Consider the following 21,723-nt stretch of genomic DNA (forward strand, 5'->3'; position numbering starts at 1 on the left):
TAATAAGCTTCTATTCAGCACCCCACATGGCCCCCTTTTCTACCATTTTCTGGGGCCAACACCCCCACCTATGGGTGCAGCAGTGATCTGGCTGCTCCCCTCAAGATCCAGTAATGTGACAGGCAGTGACTGGAGGAGCTGCCTGGGCATAGACTGTAACCCAGGGGCCCACAGTGCAGCAATCATCAGCAGTGTCTGTGTCTCCCCAGCCCCCATTCAGAGCTGAGTACAGGTACCTCCCCAGCCCCCTCCCCATCCCCGTCTCCTGCTCACAACAGGTCAATAGGGTTCTCCCATTCTTGGGCCTCTGGTTCCCATGCAGCTGCTCCCAACAGGAGTCCCTTGCAGCCCGGCAGGCTGGGGCAGGCCCCATCTCTCCAGCACCAAGGTGATGACGGATACAGACACCAGGAGGAGCGAGACGAGGGTGCAGCCAATGGCCTAGGGGGCAGGAGATGTGGCCGGCCCTGCAAATGGAAAGGACCTGGTGACAGTCGGGTGCAAAGTGGCAAATGGCTCTGCAGTGCCAGCACTAGGCACAGAGCAGCTGCCGTGTAGAGACCTTGTGTGAGTGCCCAGAGGGCTAGATCTCCAGGGGATCATGCTGCAGGGGGCATGTTCCCCCGACAGGAGGCCGAAGTGACAGAGGCTGTTGGGGACTCTCCTCCCTTTGCCCAGGTGGTGTTGGAGGAGCAGGGAAGGACCCAGGTTTGCTCAGGCTGCACCAGGACTCGGTGCAAAGGCCTGACAGGAGCCAGCAACGGACACAGCAGCCCAGACCCTCTCGCCTCTCCCCAGTATGGCTGGCAGCTCACAGGGGCGACCCCGCCCTGGGCACGAGGCCTTGGCACCGGCTGTGGGCTCAGGAGGGGGCGGACATGGGACATAAGCGATGCCGAAGGGAGGGGTGTGGGCATTAGAGGCCACTACCATTGCCCCGGCCCCTTCCCCGCACCTACCCCTGCCCCTGTTCTGAGGCCACACCCCCACTCATTCCACTCCCCCCTCCCTCTGCTGCTTGGGCTCCCCCACCCTCACTCAGGTTCGCTGGCCTGAGGCTGGGGTTACGGTGCAGGATGGCTGGGGAGTGGGGCGCGGGAGAGGCTGCGGGTTGCAGGCTCTGGGACAGGTTCAGGGCAGCGATGGGAGTTTGGGTGCAGACTCAGAGGCAGTTAACTGTGGGAGGAGGATCCAACAGGAGGCTGGGGTGTGGGGTGGGGGGTGTCTACCCCAGCTGCCTGAGAGATACTAGACTGACTCTGGTTTCCTTGTGTCTCCCCGGCTGGGCTCTCACTCCCACTTCTCCTCTCAGGGTTCCTGCCGGCTCCCCTGCTCTATCTGAATGCGTCCCTGGCGCCTCCACCCCCCCAAGCCTCACGAATGTGGCCCCGACTGAGACATCTCACTCCCCTGGCACTCCAGCCCCAGCACAGATTAACTCTCCTGGGTTCCAGGGAGAGTGGCATTTGCGGGTCCCTCTCAATCTGAGGGGGGGCCAAAAATGAGGGATCCCCGAACCTCAGTCCTCCCTGTCCCTTCCCCTCACCCCAGTGGGGCTGAAGCGCCAGAGCAGTGAGGTGCCCCAGTTGGGGGCCATCTCAGTGAGGCTTGTGGGTTTTGGAAGAAGGGTTTTTGTATTTTGCTTTTCTCGTGTGTGGTCCCCAACTGGTTTTTCTGGGGGTCAGTGGCCCTGGAGACAAAAAAGCTTCCTCATCCCTGCCTTTAATAAAGAAAACTTTGAAACCCTTTGTGGTAGACAGAAATTAACATTTTACCTTATTTAAAATGAAGTTTCCTAAAGTTAAAACACCTAATCTGTGTAAACATTCAAATTAAACCAGTCACCCAAGCTCCAGCACTAGCACAATGGCGCCGCGTGATGATGCAATGGACGGTGCGCACCCAGGCTCCTACCCTCAGCTCTCTTCTGCACCCAACCGCCCCGTCCCAGACCCCAAACTCCTCGGTAGAAATGTGGCCCTTGACCACTTGCCAAAATGCCCCCCCCCATTAAAAATTATTGACAAAGCCTGATCCAAATGTTTTTTGAAACGTTATTTAATCAGAATTTAAATACATTCTATACAATTGGGAGGGTTGGGGGGAGGGGGACGCAGCTGCTGGCTCCTCAGCTCCTTGTGCTCTCACTGGCTGTCTTCCTGCTGCAAGGGAAGCAGAATCCGTCACATTCATCCCTGGGGACTCAGGGGTACTGGGCCCCCCCAGCATTTCCACCCTCCTCCCCCCTGCGCTGAGACTTGTTCTGCTCTCTGGTCACCCCCGTCAGGCCCGCAGGGTGAGCTTCTGACCCACCCAGCAGGGACGTGGGGTGGGGGCAGCATGAGGAAAGGGGCGGGGGACTCCCTGAGGGGATGGGAAGGAGACCCTGGCCCTGCCCCACTCTCCTGCATCTGCTCCGGCTGCTCACCATGTATCCCAGGAGCTGATGGGCCTGCCCATGCAGGGCGTGGGCCAGGACCAGCCCGGCCTGGCTGGGGCGCCTCAGGGGGGAGCGGGCAGCGAGCAGAGCCTTGTCTAAAAAGCAGTTCTCCTGCTCTGGGGTGAAGAGCTGCCCAAAGACCTGAAATCAAGAGCACGGGAGGTTTCAGCTGACGGCCCAGAGCCCGGCCCCAACTCCTGGGGCTAAAACAGCTTCCTCCTTCTGCAAACTCCCTTCCAGACCCTGCACCCAGACGCTCTCCTCACCCTGCACCCCAACCCCTGCCCCAGGTCACACCTTCCTCCTGCCCCCAAGACCCTCCCAGACCTCACCCCCTCCGCACAACAGAGCAGCCCTAGGCCACTGGCCAACATCTTGGAGCGACCTCCATCAAAAAGTGTTGCCCCCCCCCGCCCTGCTTCCCCTTCTATGGGAGATCCGGGGCAAGGTGCGGCGCTGCCCCTAGGAAGCGCCGCCCCTTTGAAACGCCGGGACAGCGTCACAAAGGGGCAGCGCCGCCCTGTCCACGGCTCGAATAGTCGAGGGAAAATGCATCGACCATTCGATCAGCGACTCCCCGCTCCCACCCCGCATCCTACCCGCACGAGGGCCCCAGCCAGCCCCACCCCCGAGCCCTGCCCTGCCCTGGCAGCGCGTCCTTACCTCTCCCACCCTGACGGTGTTGCTGTGCGCCAGGACCCATCTCTCCTTATAGTAGTGCCTGCACCACAGGTCCTCTGCCTGGTGGATGTTGAGGCCTGCAAGAGACAAACCAGGGTGATTCTGCTGGCAGGTCTGAGCCCTTCCCCTCCCACGGGTCCCTGCAGGCATCCCTGGGCAAATGGAGGGGCACAGGGGGCAGAAGGGGAACACAGAGGGACGCATCCCCCCTTGGGCCAGTCTGGGGGAAAAGGGCTGGGTCCCCTCCCCCCGCCGCCGGCACCCTCAGGGTGTCCCTGGGGCCCAGGTCCCGGCTGGCTTCCTTACCCCTGTGGTGCAGGAGGAGTCGGTACAGGCTGTGCACCCCCTTCCGGGCCAGCCGGCTGACGTCTTCGGATGGGTCCGAAATAAAAAGGCCCAGCTGGGCCACGTGGTGACCCATCCTCGGCCAGTCGGCGGAGTTCTGAGGGGAGAGAAGAGGGGGGGTCGCTCAGCATCCTGGGGCTGCACGTCCCATGCTAACGGCCGCCGAGGCGGTTCTGAGCTCGGGGACGGACAGAGACACCTCCCGGGGCAGGGCGGGGCGGGGCGGGGCGGGGCCGGCCTTGCGAGGAGACAACCCTGAGCAATGGCCCCGACTGAAGGGTCACTCCGGGGGTGGAACAAGGGGATCCACTGACGGCCACTCCCCAGTCTGGGGCCCAGGTGCCCCCCGGAAAGGCCCAGGGTCGCCCCTCCCCGGGGAAAGGAGAACGCGGCCCATTCCCGGCCCATTCCCAGCTCTGCCTCCCGGGGACGCTCCCAGCCCCGCGCCCTGCAGCCCCAGACCCCCCGGCTCCGAGGTCACTTACCTCAAACCCCGGGAGGGTGGTGGCGACTCCCAGCAGGGCCGTGGTGCTGCCAAGGGCCCTGGCTCGCTCCTGGGGCAGGCGGGACTCCAGCCACGGGCTCAGGTGCTGGGGGGGAAAGAGGCAGGTCAGGACCCGTAGGGAGGCGCCGGTTCTGGGCAGAGCCTGGGGCTCCTCTCAGACTGTGCCCCCCCCACCGCCAGCCACTGACACAGCTCCTCTCTCGGCCCCCCGAGGAAGCAGGGACAATGGCCCCGTCCCCCCCACAGGGCTCACCTCCATGATCAGCTGCAGCCTGGCGGTGTCTGGGGACTCGGCGAGGAGGCTTGCCAGTAGGGCCTGGAGGTCGAAGGGAAGGGCCCGGATGAACTGCTGCAAGACAAGGGGGAGCCCTGGGTCAGAGGGGGGTTGGGGAATCCAGGCCACCCGCTGGCTCCGGGGTGCAGCCTTGAGCAGGGTCTGAGCCGCCTCGCAGAGCAGGGAGGAGCCCAGGCTGGGCATGGAAGGGACGGGCCCCCAGGGAGAGCAACGGGAAACCTGGAGGGAAGGATCCAAACCTGCAGCTTCTTCTCTCCCTCTGCCCCCACCCCCACTCCTCTCTGGAGCTCCAGCCCAGCCCGGGAGCAGGGCCCGGAGGGACGTACCTGCGTGTGGATGGGCTCCTGCTGCCAGTCCCCAGACACAGTCTGACCCACGGCCGCCCTCAGCAGGCGGTTCAGGAGCTGGGCCTGTAGGGGAGGCTGCAAGGTGCTGGCAGGAGAGAGGGGCAGAGACTGTTAATTCAGCAGCAGGGCTGTGTCCAGACTCAGGGGTTTTTTCGGGAAAAGTAGCCTTTTTCCGAAAAAACTTCACCTGCGTCTAGACTGCAGTCGCGTTCTTTCGAAATTAAATCGAAAGAACGCGGCTTTTCTTTCCACGGCGGTAAACCTCATTTCACGAGGAAGAACGCCTTCTTTGGAAAGTGCTTCTTTCGAACGAAGGCGTTCTTGAATGTAACTAGGGCTTCTTCGAAAGAGAGCATCCAGACTCACTGGGTGCTCTCTTTCGAAAGAGGCTTGCAGTCTAGACATAGCCCAGGAGACAGAGACTTTCCCACTCCCTGGTCAGGGGATCTGCTCTGGGGGGAAGTCGGCGGGGGGGGGGGTCGGTACCTGAGGCTGCAGGCGGCGTTGAGGCAGTCGGCCAAGACCAGTGGGGGGGGGGAGTCCTCCATGATCTCCTGTGAGACCCAAGGAGACAAAGGGGCTTGTGAGGCTGGGGCCCCCAAGAGACGCTCACACGGCCAGCGCCCCCACCCAGCAGGATCCAACCCCACTGCCTCCCGCTGGCCTGTAGCCCCCCTGCCTGGCACAGGGCCCCTCCCAGCACCCCCCTCCCAAACCGGGACCAGCTCAATCCTTGTCCCCAGGCCGTCTCCTGCCCCTCACTGCCCTGGTGACCAGCCTCTGAACCTCCTCATCCCTGCTCCCCAGGCGCATCCTCAGCAGCCCGCTCTGCTAACCTTCCAGCTCCCCCCCCCATGGCCCGGGGAGACCCCTCCCTGTTCCGAATCCCCCTCCCTGTCCAGCACCCCAGACCTGCCCCATTTCTGTGTCCCTCCCTCCTCTAGCATCCCCACCCACCCTCCCCATGTCCACCTCCCCCTTCCCCTCCAGCACTCCTGGCCCCACCCATCCCATTTCCAGCACCCCCACCCGCCACCATGGCCCAGGCAGACCCCTGTCCACCCCACGTATCCCCTCCCCTCCTCCCGGCCGCCGCCACTCGCTCACCACGATCCTGGCCATCATGGTGTCCTTGCAGCAGCGCGACGCCAGGGTGTCAACATTGAGGTTGGACATTAGGAAAAAATTCCTAACTGTCAGGGTGGTCAAATATTGGAATAAATTGCCAAGGGAGGTGGTGGAATCTCCCTCTCTGGAGATATTTAAGAACAGGTTAGATAGACATCTGTCAGGGATGGTGTAGACGGAGCTTGGTCCTGCCTTGAGGGCTGGAGGCTGGACTCGATGACCTCTTGAGGTCCCTTCCAGTCCTATTATTCTATGATTCTGTGATTCAAGCTCTTGCCTTGACCTCCACAAAGGGAGTTGTGGTACCACAGTACCTGTAAGAATTTTAAGTTGCTTTCACTCAGCTCAGCACTTCATCCCAGAGCTAGCAGTGCAGGGATCGAGGAGCCAGGAAGAACTGTGTGCCCATCCTGACCCTAGGATGTGCAACAAGGTCTTGTAAGCCAGCAGCTGTAACATCTCTGCTAGAGGCTGCATCGAGAACCAGGAAATTTGATGCATGTAATGTACTATCCTTTAACAACCTTACTCTCATGCTTTTCTTTATTGTAATAATAAACCTTTAGATGTTAGATACTAAAGGATTGGCTCAGCATGATTTGTGGGTAAAGTCCAGAGGGTAAATTGACCAGGGATCTGTGGCTGGTTTCTTGGAACCGGACAGTACTTGTTCGGGGTAGGTGGGATTGGGTGCTAAGACCCTCCCACCAGTGTATGAGGCCCGGGGCCATCGGGGGCATGGATATTGCTGGGGTTTCGGAGGGGTTTTGCTCGTGAGGCTTCAGGCAGGCAGCTGAAGCACTCTGTGAGACTGGTTTGTGGCCTGTTTGGAGAGGTAACCAGTCTGGGGACTGTAAGGAGCCCCAAAGTTGAGCAATTCGCCCTGAGCGGAAGCGCTCAGCTGTGCCCAGACACAGTCCGGTCTGTCACAGCCCCAGCCAAGCCGTTTGCTGCGCCGTGAGGAGAACCGCCCTGTGCTGGGCACCTGATCAGTGAAGAGAAGTTCAGTGCCCATACTGCCTGGGAGGGCAGCATAAGGAGTCATCGTCTCCAGGAGAGGCAGTGGTCTCATCACACCATCAGCCCCAGGGTTCTCCTGGCTTTGCAGGCGTCATGGAGACGGGGAGTGCTACGGAGGGAAGGGATGATGAGGCAGCTCAATGGATGTTTTCGGGGAGTTCGTTCAGAGCAGCGAGGCAGAAAGCACAGAGCCCTGGAGGGGCAGGGCATCAAGAAACCCCCTGAAATCTTCAAGTCTGAGCTGTGAGGGGAGCACGTCACCCTGGACCATTCCTCACAGGTGTCTGCCCAGCCTCTTTTTAAACGCCTCCAGCGACAGCGATTCCACAGCCTCCTTTGGGAGCCTCTTCCAGAGCTTAACTGCCCTTAGGGACAGAAAGTTCCCCTAAATCTCCCTCGGTGCAGGTAAAGTCCCTCACACATTGTCCAACTTCAGTGGACATAGAGACAAGTGATCATCAGCCCCTTTAGAAGAGCCCGTAACACATGGGAAGGCCTGTTATCGGCCCTCCCTACCTTTTCTTTTCTCAAGACTGTCTATGGCGTTCTCATGGGTCAGGTATTTTACACCTTTTATCATTTTTGTGACTCTCCCCTGGACTCGCTCCACCTGGCCCACATCTTCCCTACAGTGTGGCAGCCAGAACCCAACAGAGTCCGTCAGCTGAGACCGGTGGAGGAGGACAGGCACCGCCCAGATCTGACAAGCCAGAGCCCTGTTTAGACAAACCCTTTTTTGCAGCTGTATTACCTTGTTGACTCATATGCCCATTTGTGATCTTGGATAACCCCCAGATCGTGTTCAGCAGCACTGTCCCCAGCCCATGGGCCATCCTCAGCTGGAGCAATTGCACAATCTGGCCTGGGACTTCCTGTCCATTACTGCCCCATGCCCTGCTCTTTCCCACCATCACCCCGCCCTCTCCCTGCGTGGCATCTTGTACCCTAGGATGCAGCTTTGGGGATCACTGGGGGGCTGGCACCACATGGAGGCAGCAGTCATGCCCCCTCTATTCTCTGTGTGGCAGGAGCCATGGCGGAGTCAGACAGCACTGGACAAATGCACTTGCTCTGTTGTGCTCTGCTTCCCCATGGCTCCTACTGATGTGGGGAGTGTGTGTGGGGCCCGACTGCTGCCTCTGCACAGCACCAGGCCCCCCAGTGACCTCCAAAGCCACGTCCTCCCTCTTCCCAAGCAGAGAGATCCGATCCCAGACAGGAGATGCCACAGCTGAGGATGGCACAACTATGAGGAGCTGCCGGTGTGGGATGCTGGCTCCTGGGAACTTCTTCAGAGGGGTATCCCAAGCTCTGCTACCACTAGCAAGCTTGAAGAAAACCCAATAATCTCTGATAGCTGACCTCTCAGTCTTAGTCATGCACTCACCCACCTCCTATTACTTTCCAGGACACAAGAATCAGATCCTTGTCTTTAAAAGGGTGTTCTTATTAACAAAACAAAAAGATATTCTTGATAAAGGATACTTCATTGCTAGGTGTTATAGAGCAGCTGAGAAAAGAATAGATTAAAACACAGAGAATTGCTTCCCTGGGATTCAGTTTTAGTTACAGCGTAAGGGGGGGTTAACTAAACACCAAAACAAAGAAAATTGTGTATAACTATAAACATTCCCTATCTACTCACATGTTTGTACTTCCAAAGTCTAGTCCATTTCTAGGCATGGGTATTCATCTCCCTTCCCCCCAGTTCTTGGTTTGAATGCCCAAAGGAAAAGCAGCAGGCAGATTCCCTTTCAAGCCAACTCTAACACGTTCTTCCCATTGGTTCTCCTGGCTACCTGCCAACACTTCCTGGTCACCCACTTTCCAGGGTGAACCCTTTACTTACTGAATGCTGAACTGTTTCTTCAGACAACGAGGGTGAGAAAGGCCAATCTGTACCTCTCTCCTTCACTCTCTTACCAAAACATTGCTTCTCTTTTTAAGCTATAATATTTTACTAGAAGACTTACTTGGCCTTGCTCGGGTCCTTCAGGGCAGGGGGCTGGCGGTGTGGGGAGTGCAGGAGTCAGAGCTAAGTGGGATGGGCCCTGCCAGCAAGGAGGAGACAGGAAGCCTGCACCTCGTACTCCTGCGAAAAGCCTGCCTGGGGGAAACTCAGCTCTGGAGGGAAGAAGGAAGCCACAGGCTGGCGCACACAGGGCTCTGTGGGCTTGTCGGAGGCTATGGGTGTCAGGCTGTGAGTCCAGCAGCAGAGCATTTAAGGCACCCAGAGTTCCAGGGCAGACGATGACACAACACCTCACTCCCAGAACATGCACCTCAGTCTGTAGAGCGGTGCCAGTAAGGTTCAGGGAGGTGTCACAGGCCGAGGGAGCGAGCTGCAGTGGCTGGAGGCTGACCCTGGAGGTGCTCCCTGTGGCAATAAGAGGCCAGGCTGATTATGGAACCTGGTGGGAGGGAGGGCAAGGGCATGGCAGGTAGCACTGGCATGAAATGCCCAAGCCAGGCAACGCTCCTCAGCCTGGTCCACCCTGCCAGGCCGGAGCCATTCCCTCCCATAGGCTGTGTGAACCACGGCAGCCAGCCACTCCCAGCAACTCAGCCATGGCTCCTCGTGGTCTCCTGGATGCTTTATTCCCACTGTTCAATCCCAGGGCGCATCCCAGGGGAACGCCCCCAGGAGGCCTCCCATGCGGTCCCGGTAGATCCCGTCGAAGGCCTTGCTCTGCGCTGCTGTGAAATGGTTCTTCCAGTCCCCACAGATGCCTGTGGAAGGCGAGTGGCGCTGCTCAGGATTCGCACCATGGCCATCGAGGGGACTGGGACTCGCCTCCCACCCTGCAGATTGCGGGGCGCTTGCTGCTGCAAGGGGGGGTTGAGCCCACCCTGCTCCCAGTGCACAATCCTGGCTCTGCCCCCGGCTCATCCCCCACAAGGGCTCGATGGGATCTGTGAAGCTCCCCAATGATGGGGCTGGCAGACAGCAGCCTCCTCACTATAACTTTGGGAGTGGAGGGGGGGCAGATCCATGCTCCCAGAAGCCTTGTTGGGCATTGCCCCAGGGTGCCCATCTCCTCACCCTTCCTCAGGAAGGTGCCCTTCTCCTGATCCATGATGTCCGCAGGGAGCAGTGTCGAGTTGCACATCTGGTTCTCCCGCATGGCCCTGAAGGAGGCGTTCTCCACCACCGCCGTGAGGGCTACCTCATCCAGTGCCTGCCCCAGGAACTGGCAGAGTCGCTGCACACTGCCCCGCAGGTCCTGGAGGAAATAACGCCCTCAGAAACCAGAGCCCCCCACGCTGCCTGGGTAAATGGGGGCAGGGACAGTAACCAGGGCAGAGCCTCCGACGCTGCTCAGAGAGACGAGGACAGTAACTGGGGCAGGGTCTGGCAGAGCCCCCCATGCCGCCTGGGCAGACGGGGACCACAACAGAGCAGGGCCTGGCAGGCCTGGCTAGGGTGAAGAGGACAATTTCTCTACCTGGATGGTGTCTGATCTGAAACACAGACGTCAGTGGGATAGGCGCGGAGGCAGCCCACCCCTCACTCCCACTGGTTCCCATAGCACCCACTGAATTACATCCCGGGAAAGGGGGAGTCTTATGCTTAAACTCTCAGAGAAAAAGTCATTGTAAATCAAGCAATTAAGGTCTCAGCCTTCAACATTCTTCTAGTACTTTATCTTTCCCTGCTTAGGCCTTTTGCTAAACTTACTAAGCGTTAGGACAAAGGGATATACATTTAACTAAAAGGACTCAGGGTATGTCTACACTACAAAGTTAATTCGAACTAACGGACGTTAGTTCGAATTAACTTTGACAGGCACTACACTAGCAAACTTAATTTGAACTAGCGGAGCTGTAGCGGGTGGCTCTCGTCGTCATGTCGCCTTTTAGGTCACTGCCCTCCGGCAGTGACAACCGTAGCCTCTAAGCTTTCCCCTTCTGGGGGACTGACGGGTTTGTGATAGGCCGGTAGGCCCTCAGGAGGTGGCTCCTCAGCCCCCAGCGCAGCGGGAGACACGCCTGCCTCCCTGCGTTACTGCGCCTTAATTTAATAGGCGAGTCTCTCCCGGCCTTCCTTCAGGTCTGGGCCATAGTCAGTCTATTATTGCACAGGTCAGGGCCTGGCACCCAGTCTAGTCCGGCCCCTTTAAGGGGTCCCGCCCGACACACGGTCAGTCTCAGACGTACCGTAGGTAAACCCGCGCCCTCAGGCAGGGCGGGCCATAAACACAGTCCATTAGGCCAGGCCCTCAAGCCGGGTGGCCCAGCCAACCCCACATTCGTAGGAGCTCCTCATACAGGAGCGGGCCCGGTAGGGCATTGGCAGCCGCGGTGAGGGGGGGAGACTGCCACCCGGTTCGGGGTGGCCGGGGGGGGCGCAGGCCCACCCCCCTACTGCGCCCCGGCCCAGGGGCCCTGAATGCAGCCGGGCAGCTGAGACTGGCTCAGCAGGGCTCCGGCCCGTATCTTGCTGGCCGCGGGCGGCTCCCCACCCGGCTACCCCCTGGGCCACTTCTCGTCCCCCCCCTTCCCCGGTACCTGTAGTTCCGGCAGGTCCGTCGTGGAGTTGAGGTCGGTGTTGTCCCAGCAGGATCCAGGCAGCCCAATCCAGGGGCCAAGGGGTCGGAGCTCTGTAGCGTCCTGCGGGCTCGTCCAGCCCCGGCGTTCCAGTACCCACCGGGGGTCCAGCCGGTTTAGTGGTTCGGGCCAGTCCTCTGGGTCCTCGGGTTGTTCTGCTGGCTGGCGTGGCAAGGCCTCAGTAGTCCCGGCAGGGAAGCCTTGGCGGCCTCCAGGGAGGTGGCTGAGGACGGCCTAGCCCAGGTCTTAGTCTCCCCAGGCAGGAGCTCTGGACCGGCCTCCGGCTCCCTCGGAGGCTGGGCCCTGACTGAGCTCCCAGGCAGCCTTCTTATAGTCCTAGTCCCGCCCTTTGACTTCCGGTCAGGTGAGGGGGCGGGGCTAGGCTGGGCCAAAATGGCTCCCAGAGGGGTTCCTCCGCCTCCGGCTCAGTGGGTGGCCATTCCACCCCCCTACACTCCTCCCCCCTTAAGTCCAGCTCCCAATCTCCGGGACTGGGCTTCTGCTCTTCCTCCCTGCAGGACAGGGCATCGACATTGTCCCTCCCTGCTCGGTGTTTCACTGTGAATACATACGGTTGGAGGGACAGGTACCATCTCATGATGCGACTGTTGGTATCCCGCATCTGATGGAGCCATTGTAGGGGTGCATGGTCTGTAAAAAGAATAAAAGAGTCTCCAAGGAGGTAATACCGCAGCGCCTCGATGGCCCACTTTATCGCTAGGGCCTCCTTCTCAATTGCGGCGTAGCGGCGCTCTCAAGGAAATAGTTTTCGGCTGATATACAGCACTGGGTGTTCTTCTCCCTCAATTTCCTGGGACAGTACTGCCCCCAGTCCGCAGTCTGACGCGTCCGTCTGGACAATGAAGGGCCGGGAGAAATCGGGGCTGAACAGAACTGGCTCGCTGCACACAGCGGCTTTTAGGTCCTGAAAAGTTGTCTTGCATTCCGGCGACCACCTGATCCTTTGAGGACTGTCTTTCTTGAGGAGCGCCGTGAGAGGCGCGGCTCGAGTTGCAAAGTGTGGCACAAAACGGCGATAGTAGCCTGCCAACCCTAAAAACCGTCTTACTTTCTTCTTGGAGTTGGGTGCCGGGTAGTTTTGGACCGCCTCCACCTTCCCTACTAGAGGCCGGACTAGGCCCCACTCCAGCTGGTACCCGAGGTAGGTGGTTTCCTGCCAGCCAAGTTTACATTTCGTGGGATTGGTGGTCAGGCCGGCATCCCGCAATGTCCGCATTACGGCCGCTACCCGCTCGAGATGTTCCTCCCAATCTTGGCTGTAAATTACCACATCATCTAGGTACGTGGCGGCATATGCCGTATGCGGGGATAGCAAGCGGTCCATCATTCGCTGAAATGTTGCAGGGGCCCCATGGAGTTCGAATGGCATCCTTATAAAATGGAACAATCCCGAGGGAGTTGAAAAGGCAGTTTTTTCTCTCGATTCGGGGTCCATGGGGATCTGCCAATATCCCTTTGTAAGATCCAGGGTGGTTATAAAGTCGTCTCTCCCCAGGCGTTCTAACAGTTCGTCTGTTCGCGGCATGGGGTAGGCGTCAAATTTTGAAATTGCATTTACTCATCTGAAATCGATGCAGAAGCGGACACTGCCATCTGGCTTCAGCACGAAGACGATTGGGCTACGCCACTCGCTCTGGGAGCGCTCTATCACTCCCAGTTGCAGCATCGACTGGACTTCCTCCTCGACTACCTTCCGCATCTGGCGGGGGAGAGGCCGAGTACCTTCTCGTACCACTTGGCCTGGAGGGGTCCAAATGTTATGTGTTATTACCCCAGTACGGCCGGGTTGGGTTATGAAGGTCTTTCGAAATGTCTCTCTGGGTATGTCTACACTACCCTCCTAGTTCGAACTAGGAGGGTAATGTAGGCATACCGCACTTGCAAATGAAGCCCGGGATTTGAATTTCCCGGGCTTCATTTGCATAAGAGGGGCGCTGCCATTTTTAAAACCCCGCTGGTTCGAACCCCGTGCAGCGCGGCTACACGGGGCACGAACTAGGTAGTTCGAACTAGGCTTCCTAGTTCGAACTACCGTTACTCCTCATTCCACGAGGAGTAACGGTAGTTTGAACTAGGAAGCCTAGTTCGAACTACCTAGTTCGTGCCCCGTGTAGCCGTGCTGCACGGTGTTCGAACCAGCGGGGTTTTAAAAATGGCAGCGCCCCGCTTATGCAAATGAAGCCCGGGAAATTCAAATCCCGGGCTTCATTTGCAAGTGCGGTATGCCTACATTACCCTCCTAGTTCGAACTAGCGGGGTAGTGTCGACATACCCTATGAGACAATGTGCTTGTTTCACCTGGGTTGCAGAGAGGGTGTTTCCCAGCTGTGGCTCTCTTTCCTCCCCCAGATCAGGTATTTCCGGCCCTAGAGTGGGCTCTGCTGGCTAGGGGGTAATCATCAGGGCCTCCCGTTCTCGCCAGTGCTTCAGGAAATTTACATGAAATATTTGGGTTTTCTTCTTCCGATCCGGTTGATAGATCTCGTAGTTCACCGGCCCGACCTGACGAGTGACCTCACCGGTGTATGAGGCCCGGGGCCATCTGGGGCACGGATATTGCTGGGGTATCGGAGGGGTTTTGCTCGGGATGCTTCAGGCAGGCTGCTGAAGCGCTCCGTGGGACTGGTTTGTGGCCTGTTTGGAAAGGTCACCAGTCTGGGGGCTGTAAGGTGCCCCGAATTTGAGCAATTCGCCCTGAGCGGATGCCCTCAGCTGTGCCCAGACACGGCCCGGTCCGGTCCGTCACACATGGCAACGGATGCCAAAGGAAATATGATGACACAACGGGGGGGGCGGGCTCGTCCAATGAGATGCTTTGTCTCCATGCCCCTTTCCTGGGCTTCGCCCAGCATGACTGAGCCTGGAAATGTCTTTTCAGGGCAGGAAAGTGGCTCTTTCCGAGGGGGAATCCCAAACCCTTCTGCTGGGCGAGTTTCTTCTGGAATTCCCTGCCCCTGTCGTAACCCGGCAGCCAGTGAGTTATTGCCTCCTCTGCACTCACTGGGTGGGGGGTTGCTGTGGCAGGAGGCACCAGACGTATCATCCCACCTGGGCTTCTATTTGACATTTTCCTTTGTTTTGAGTTTTTTGCAAATGAAAGGAGACAGAACGGTCAGTTAGAAGCACAAATGGCTTGTGTGAGGTTTAGTTTCAAATAGACATTTTCCTGCCAGTTTGGATTTGGATGCCCAAATCCAAATTGTCACCGCAAAGCACAGGAAAAGATCGCCTCTCAATGCTAAATTATTGTGTGGAATGCCCAAGATCATTGCACGTGAAGTGTTTGAGGGCAAAGATTTAACTTAAATTAAACGATTTGTGCTTTAAAAAAGTTGGTAAAATATTGTAGAAAAACTTCAATAAGCTTTTTTTTTCATACGCAACGTTTTCGGTGCAGTCTGTTGCCCTCTGTTGCATGGCATCAGAACTGCAAGAGTGTGTCATTAATGGGTATGTCTACACTACAGCACTAATTCGAACTAACTTAATTCGAATTAGTTAATTCGAACTAAGCTAATTTGAACTAGTGTATCTAGACCTAAAAGCTAATTTGAATTCAATCGGGGGACTGTCAGGATCCAGGAGGCCCTGCAGGAGAGCTTCCACCCCAAGGAGCCCGCAGAGCTACCCTAGTCCTCCCCATCGGGGGCTCATGCCCCATTCCTCCCTCACCTTCTTCCACTTACCCCTCCCTAGCCCCCCTTCCTGATGTAAAAAAATAAAATACAAACTCTCTTTATTTAACAAAACTGGGGAGGGGAAATAAAACTGTGGGGAGATGGGGGAAAGGAGGCAGGAAAGGGCAGGAGAGAGTGTCGGAGAGGGGAGGGGGAAAACTGGGAGGAGGGAGCTGGAAGGGGAAAGCAAGGGGAAAGAGGGGGAGGGGAAACTCAGGGATCGGGGTGGAGGTGTCGCCGGGCCAACCGCCTCCCAGCACGGCAAGGGAGGGGGCCTCGGCATCCCCACGGGGATGGGGTGGAGGGTGCAGAGGTTGAGGTGGGGGGTGTGGACATTGAGGAGGAGGAGGGTGTGGGGCTTGAGGAGGAAGAGGTGGGAGGGGGGTAGGAGTGGGAGGAGGGACAGTTGTTGGGGGGACAGCAGGCGCAGGATCAGCACAGGGCACCATGCTCTGCAGCAGGGCCTGCAGATTTGCATTTCTGGCTCGGTCCTCAGCCAGCTGCTCCTGGCGGAGCTGCAGGTCTTCCCACATCCAGGCCTTGACGGTGTGGTGCAGGGCTCGCAAGGACCCCAGGTGCTGGTCCCAGTACTCCTGCTCTGTGGTGGCGGACCGGAGCAGGCCATGGGTGCGGGAGCATGTCCCGGGTGGGGTGGTGCGCCCTGCACAAGCAGCTGGTGCAGCTGTAGAGAAAGAGAGTGGTCACTTCTCCCTGGGGACACAGAAGATGATGCCCAGCCCCCTCCCCCCGCCCCGCAACGTGAGGGCGACCATGCCCTGCACAGTCAGAGCCGCTGTGCTTGTACAGAGGCCATGGTCAGGATGTCTGGCTCTCCCCGGGACGGGGAGCTGCCCCAAGACCGCACCCATGTCCCTGTGCCATGTATAGTGTGGCCGGGGCGGTGGGCGGGTGGGGGGGGGGAGATGTCCCCTGCCTCCATGTAGAGGAGACGTGTGGAGGGAAAGCATCCTGCTGGGTCCCGCCCCAGGGTCAGGAGCATGTCAGGTCTCTTCAGACATGCATGTGCCTATTGGGCCACAGCCCCTGGGTGTCACGCAGCTGGAGCGTGGCATGGCATGTGCTTGCACGTGCACAGGTGTCTGTGTGATCCGTGGGAGGCATGGCCCACGTGCGCGGTCCCTGGTCTCCCTCCCGCCTCCTCCCCCGAACTACTTAATTCGAACTACTTCCCCGGTACGGTCTCCCTGGATGACCCTGCCGACTCCAGTGCTGGAACTCCTTGTGGTGGCCCCTCCGGTGTGCCCAGGTCAGGGCCCTCCAGTCCCGGCTCGCTGCCTCCCGGGCTGGCACGGACCGCCCCGCCCCCCAAGAGTCGGTCGAGGGCAGGGAAGTAGGGGCAGGTGGCAGCCCCTGCTGCGGCGCCGCCCCTGGTGGCCCTGGCGTACGCCTGCCGTAGCTGTTTTACTTTCAGGTGCACCTGCTCCTGGGTGGCCTGTGTCCCTTTCGGGCCATGGCGGCCGCTATGCGCCCGTAGACGGCCACGTTCCTCCTCCTAGTACAGAGATCATGGACGCTGGGGGCCTGCCCCCAAACCTCAATGAGGTCCATGACCTCCACACTAGACCAGGAGGGTGCGCGCCATCTACGGCCCCTGGCTGGCCCCTGGGTGCTGGGGGACTGGGCGGGGGGACGGCTCGCTGGCACTGGCTGCCTGGCTCATCCTGCAGCCCCTGGTTCGGGGCAGAGACTGCTGGCAGGGCTGGCTCTGGCAAGTGCCATCTGGCTGGGGAGAGGAGAGGAGTTTTCCTGGTTTGGCCCAGAGCAGCCACCAGGGGAACCTGGGGAGGGTTGGGCTCCAGCTACTTTGAATTAAGTGGCTACACAGCCCTTAATTCCAACTACTGAATTCGAATTTGGCGTTACTCCTGGTAGAATGAGGTTTACCTAGTTCGAATTAAGTCCAAACTAGTGGTTTGTATGTGTAGCACCTATGAAAGTTAATTCGAACTAACGGCTGTTAGTTCGAATTAACTTTGTAGTGTAGACATACCCATAGTTCCGGCTCCCTATCTGCCTAGAATGCACATGCATGAGACCCTCTGCTCCTCAGTTCCTTTACTACCGCCTCTGACTTAAAACAGAACCTTCATCTCTCCTGACACCATTTCTCCCAGTTTTTTCCTACTAGAATTAGACCTCTCCCTTATAGTTAGTTTGTTTCTTCATTACAGTTGTTTAGTATTCGAGATGGTAGATTTCAGGATCCTGACTAACGGAACAAAAGAGAGTAACAAAATACACACCCTAGACTTCAGAAAAGCAGACTTTGACTCCCTCAGAGAACTGATTGGCAGGATTCCCTGGGATGCTAACATGAAGGGGAAAGGAGTCCAGGAGCGCTGGCAGTATTTTAAAGAAGACTTATTAAAGGCACAGGAAGAAACCATCCCGATGCGCAGCAAGAAAGCAAATATGGTAGGCAACCAGATTGGCTAACTGGGGACATCCTTGGTGAGCTTAAACACAAACACGGATGATTGGAAAAAGACAAATGGAGTGCTCTTCTTTAAAAAAGGAAGACGGACAGTCCAGGGAACTACAGACCAGTCAGCTTTACCTCAGTCCCTGGAAAAATCATGGCGGGCATCTTCCAGGAATCCATTCTGAAGCACTTGGAAGAGGGATAAGTGATCAGGAATAGTCAACATGGATTCACAAAGGGCAGGTCATGCCTGACCAATCTGATTAGCTTCTATGATGAGATAACTGGTTCTGTGGATATAGGAAAGTCAGTGGATGTGATATACCTTGACTGTAGCAAAGCTTTTGATACGGTCTCCCACAATATTCTTGCCAGTAAGTTAAGGGCATATGGATTGGATAAATGGACTGTAAGATGAATAGAAAGCTGGCTAGACTGTCGCGCCCAACAGATAGTGATCAACGGCTTGATGTCAGGCTGGTGGTCGGTTTCTAGCAGAGTGTCAGAAGGATCTGTTCTAGGACCAGTTTTGTTAAACATCTTTATTAATGGCCTGGATGAGGGGATGGATTGCACCCTCAGTAAGTTTGCAGATGACACTAAGCTAGGGGGAGAGGTAGATACATTGGAGGGCAGAGATACGGTCCAGAGTGACCTGGACAGATTAAAGGATTGGGCCACAAGAAATCTGATGAGTTTCAACAAGGACCCCAAGCATTCAAGAATTCCAAGCATTATTACAGGATTGGGACTGACTTGCTAAGTAGCAGTTCTGCAGAAAAGGACCTGGGGATTATAGTGGATGAGAAGCTGGATATGAGTCAACAATGTGCCCTTGTAGCCAAGAGGGCTAGTGATATATTAGGATGCATTAGGGGGAGCATTGCCAGGAGATCCAGAGAAGAGATTATTCCCCTTTATTTGGCTCTGGTGAGACCACATCTGGAGTACTGTGTTCTGTTCTAGGGCCTCCACTATTGAAAGGATGTGGACACATTGAAGAGGATCCAGAGGAGGGCGACCAAAACGGTAAGGGGGCTGGAGTGCATGACCTATGAGAAGAGACTGAGGGATTTGGGTTTGTTTAGTCTGCAGAAGAGAAGAGTGAGGGGGGATTTGATAGCAGCCTTCAACTTCCTGAAGGGGGGGGGGGTTACAAAGAGGATGGAGAAAGGATGTTCACAGTAGTGATGGATGGCAAAACGAGCAATGGTCTCAAGTTACAGAGGGAGAGGTCTAGGTTGGAAATTAGGAAAAACTATTGCACTAGAAGGGTGGTGAAGCACTGGAATGAGTTACCTAGGGAGGTGGTGGAATCTCCATCCCAAGAGGTGTTTAAATCTTAGCTTTACTAAGCCCTGGATGGGTTGATTTATTTGGGATTGGTCCTGCCTTGGCAGGGGGCTGGACTTGATGACTTACTGAGGTCTCTTCCAGCTCTATGATTCTCCTGTTCTTATGTGAATAGTTTTTTTCCTCCTTTCGGATACTGTGCTTCAAACCGTGGCAATGCTCTCTCTCTCTATCTCTCACTCTCAAAAAAAAAAAAAAAAAAAAACAACAGGACTGTGTAGCACTTTAAAGACTAACAAGATGGTTTAATATGTGATGAGCTTTCATGGGCCAGACCCACTTCCTCAGATCAAATAGTGGAAGACAATTGTCACAACCATATATACCAAAGGATGCAAATAAAAAAAATGAAAACATATGAAAAGGACAAATCAAATTTCAGAACGGAAGGAGAATGGGAGGGGGATGGGGGGAAGGGAGGGAGGTAAATGTCTGTGAGCTAATGATATTAGAGGTGATAATTGGGGAAGCTATCTTTGTAATGAGTAAGATAATTAGCGTCTTTATTCAAATTGGTGTGTAAAGTGTCGAATTTAAGCATGAATGACAGTTCAGAGGATTCTTTTTCAAGTGCAGTCTTAAAAGGCCTTTGAAGCAGGATGCAGGTAATCAAGTCGTTGAGACAATGTCCTTTCTGGTTGAAATGGCAAGAAACTGTTTTTTCTTTGTGATCCTGTCTGATAACTGTTTTGTGGGCATTGATCCTTTGGAGAGGTGTCTGAGACGTTTGTCCAACGTACATAGCGGACGGACAATTTCAGCACATGATAGCATAAATTATATTTCTGGATGTGCAGGAATATGTGTTCTTGATCTTATAACTCACTTGGTTGGGTCCAATAATGGTATCAGCAGAGTGAAAATGTGGACAAAGCTGGCAACGGGGTTTGTTGCAAGGGAAGGTACAAAGGTTGGTATTAGTGTGGTATGTCCTGTGGTTGTTGGTAAGAATCATCTTCAGGTTTGGTGGTTGTCTATAGGAGATTATGGGTCTGTCTCCCAGAGCCTCTCGGAGTTTAGTATCCTATTCCAGTATAGGCTGTAGTTTATTGATAACGTATTGGACAGGTTTAAGTTGGGGGCTGTAGGTGATGACAAGTGGTGTTCTATTGTTGGTTTTCTTGGATCTGTCTTGAAGTAGTTGGTTTCTAGATATTCATCTGGCTCTTTCAATTTGCTTTTTTATTTCTCTGGGTGGATAGTTGAGGTTTATAAATGCTTGGTAGAGATCCTGAAGTTTCTGGTCTCTGTCAGTGGGATTAGAGCAGATGCGATTGTATCAAAGGGCTTGGCTATAGATGATGGATTGTATGGTGTGTTCTGGATGGGAGCTGGAAGCATGTAAGTAACTGTATAAGTCAGTGGGTTTTCTGTAGAGGGTGGTGTCTAATTTTCCATTGCTGATTTGTACTGTGGAGTCCAGGAAATGGATCTCTCATGTAGAATGGTCCAGGCAGAGATTGATGGTAGAGTGTAGATTGTGAAAATCTCTATGGAATGTCTCCAGTGTTTCTTGGCCATGTGTCCAGATCATAAAGATGTCATCGATGTAGCATAAGTAGAGAAGAGTAAAAGGGGATGGGAGTTGAGGAAACATTGTTCTAGGTCAACCATATAGGTATTAGCATACTGTGGGGTCATGCGTGTACCCATGGCTGTGCCGCTGAACTGGAGGTATAAGTTGTTCTCAAACTGGAAATAATTGTGGGTGAGAACAAAGTTACATAGGTCTGCTATCAGATTGGCAGTGGTGTCCTCTGGGATAGTGTTTCTAATTGCTTGTAATCCGTCTTCATGTGAGATGTTGGTGTATAGAGCTTTTACATCCATGGTGGCAAGGATGAATTAGCTCACAGACATTTACCTCCGTCCCTTCCCCCCTACCATTCCCCTTCTGTTCTGAAATTTGATTTGTCTTTTTCATATGTGTTCATTTTTTTTATTTGTATAATTTGGTATATATGGTTGTGACAATTTTCTTCTACTATTTGATCTGAGGAAGTGGGTCTGGCCCACGAAAACTCATCACCTATTAAACCATCTTGTTAGTGTTTAAAGTGCTACACAGTCCTGTTTTTTGTTTCAGCTGCACCAGACTAACACGGCTACATTTCTACCACTATTCAAAAAAAAAAAAAAAAAAAAAAAAAAAACTGCAATTGGCAGCGATTTAATATCAAAAATTGAAGATTTTGAACAATTTAAACATCAAGACTACTAGATTGCATCACAAACCAGGCTTTACACTCCTGGACAAAACAGAAAAAGAGAGAAAAAAAAGTAGAGACATAAGAGAGTAAACAAACAGAAAAAGAACTACAGGGGAACACTTATCATAAGAGCCCCCCCATTCAAGGGTAACCCAGACCTAGCATGTAGCTGTGGAACTCCCAGGTACCAGCCAAGCTGTCCCTGTCCCCTTCCCAGACGCCTATGAGTACCCTGTCCCCCTATAGCCCCTTCCTAGACATCCATGAGTATCCTGCCCAGACTCCCACGAGTACTCTGCCCAGGAGCCCATCAGCAACTTGCTCCAGGCCCCACTTACACCCCGCCCCCGGCCAGACTTCCATCTGCATCCTGCCCAGGACCCCACCAGCACCCTGCCCAAGGTCTTACCAGCACCCTGCTCCTGCCCCCTAGCCAGATCCCATCCAGCACCCTGACTAGACACCACCAGCACTCTGCGCCTGCCCCCTCTCTCCTGGCCAGAAACCTATCCCCAGCTTATTCCTGTACCCTATATTCTACCCAGATTCTGCACCTCATCCCTATCCCACTCAGTGGCATACTGGATTCCTTGTCTCGTACGCTGGACCCCTCATTTTTGTCCCTACCTCAGAGTATAGAGGGGCCCACACATTCCACTAACCCTGAAACACCAGAAGAGTTAATCTGGCTGGAGGCCTTCAACCTCAGT

The 21,723-nt window shown here is 55.5% G+C and overlaps 3 long non-coding RNA genes across 3 annotated transcripts in view; all 3 read right to left on the reverse strand.

The window, feature by feature from the left end:
- Positions 1 to 3,101: 3,101 nt before the first annotated feature.
- Positions 3,102 to 4,059, reverse strand: LOC142825910 (uncharacterized). The gene is made up of 3 exons (XR_016348353.1): positions 3,952 to 4,059; positions 3,428 to 3,563; positions 3,102 to 3,198 (listed from the first exon to the last, which is right to left on the reverse strand). It is a non-coding gene; the product is annotated as an uncharacterized LOC142825910 (long non-coding RNA).
- Positions 4,060 to 5,690: 1,631 nt separating this feature from the next.
- Positions 5,691 to 13,177, reverse strand: LOC149520702 (uncharacterized). The gene is made up of 3 exons (XR_016348358.1): positions 11,271 to 13,177; positions 9,805 to 9,985; positions 5,691 to 9,491 (listed from the first exon to the last, which is right to left on the reverse strand). It is a non-coding gene; the product is annotated as an uncharacterized LOC149520702 (long non-coding RNA).
- A 383-nt stretch (positions 13,178 to 13,560) lies between these two features.
- Positions 13,561 to 21,723, reverse strand: part of LOC142825909 (uncharacterized) — a 98,293-nt gene continuing 90,130 nt past the window's right edge. Inside the window, exon 3 of the long non-coding RNA XR_012900234.2 lies at positions 13,561 to 15,689. This is a non-coding gene — a long non-coding RNA (uncharacterized LOC142825909). The remainder of the gene's footprint in view (positions 15,690 to 21,723) is intronic.

The sequence above is a fragment of the Pelodiscus sinensis genome, chromosome Z, assembly GCF_052426305.1.
Source record: "Pelodiscus sinensis isolate ZL-2025 chromosome Z, ASM5242630v1, whole genome shotgun sequence".
NCBI classification, from domain to species: Eukaryota; Metazoa; Chordata; order Testudines; family Trionychidae; genus Pelodiscus; species Pelodiscus sinensis.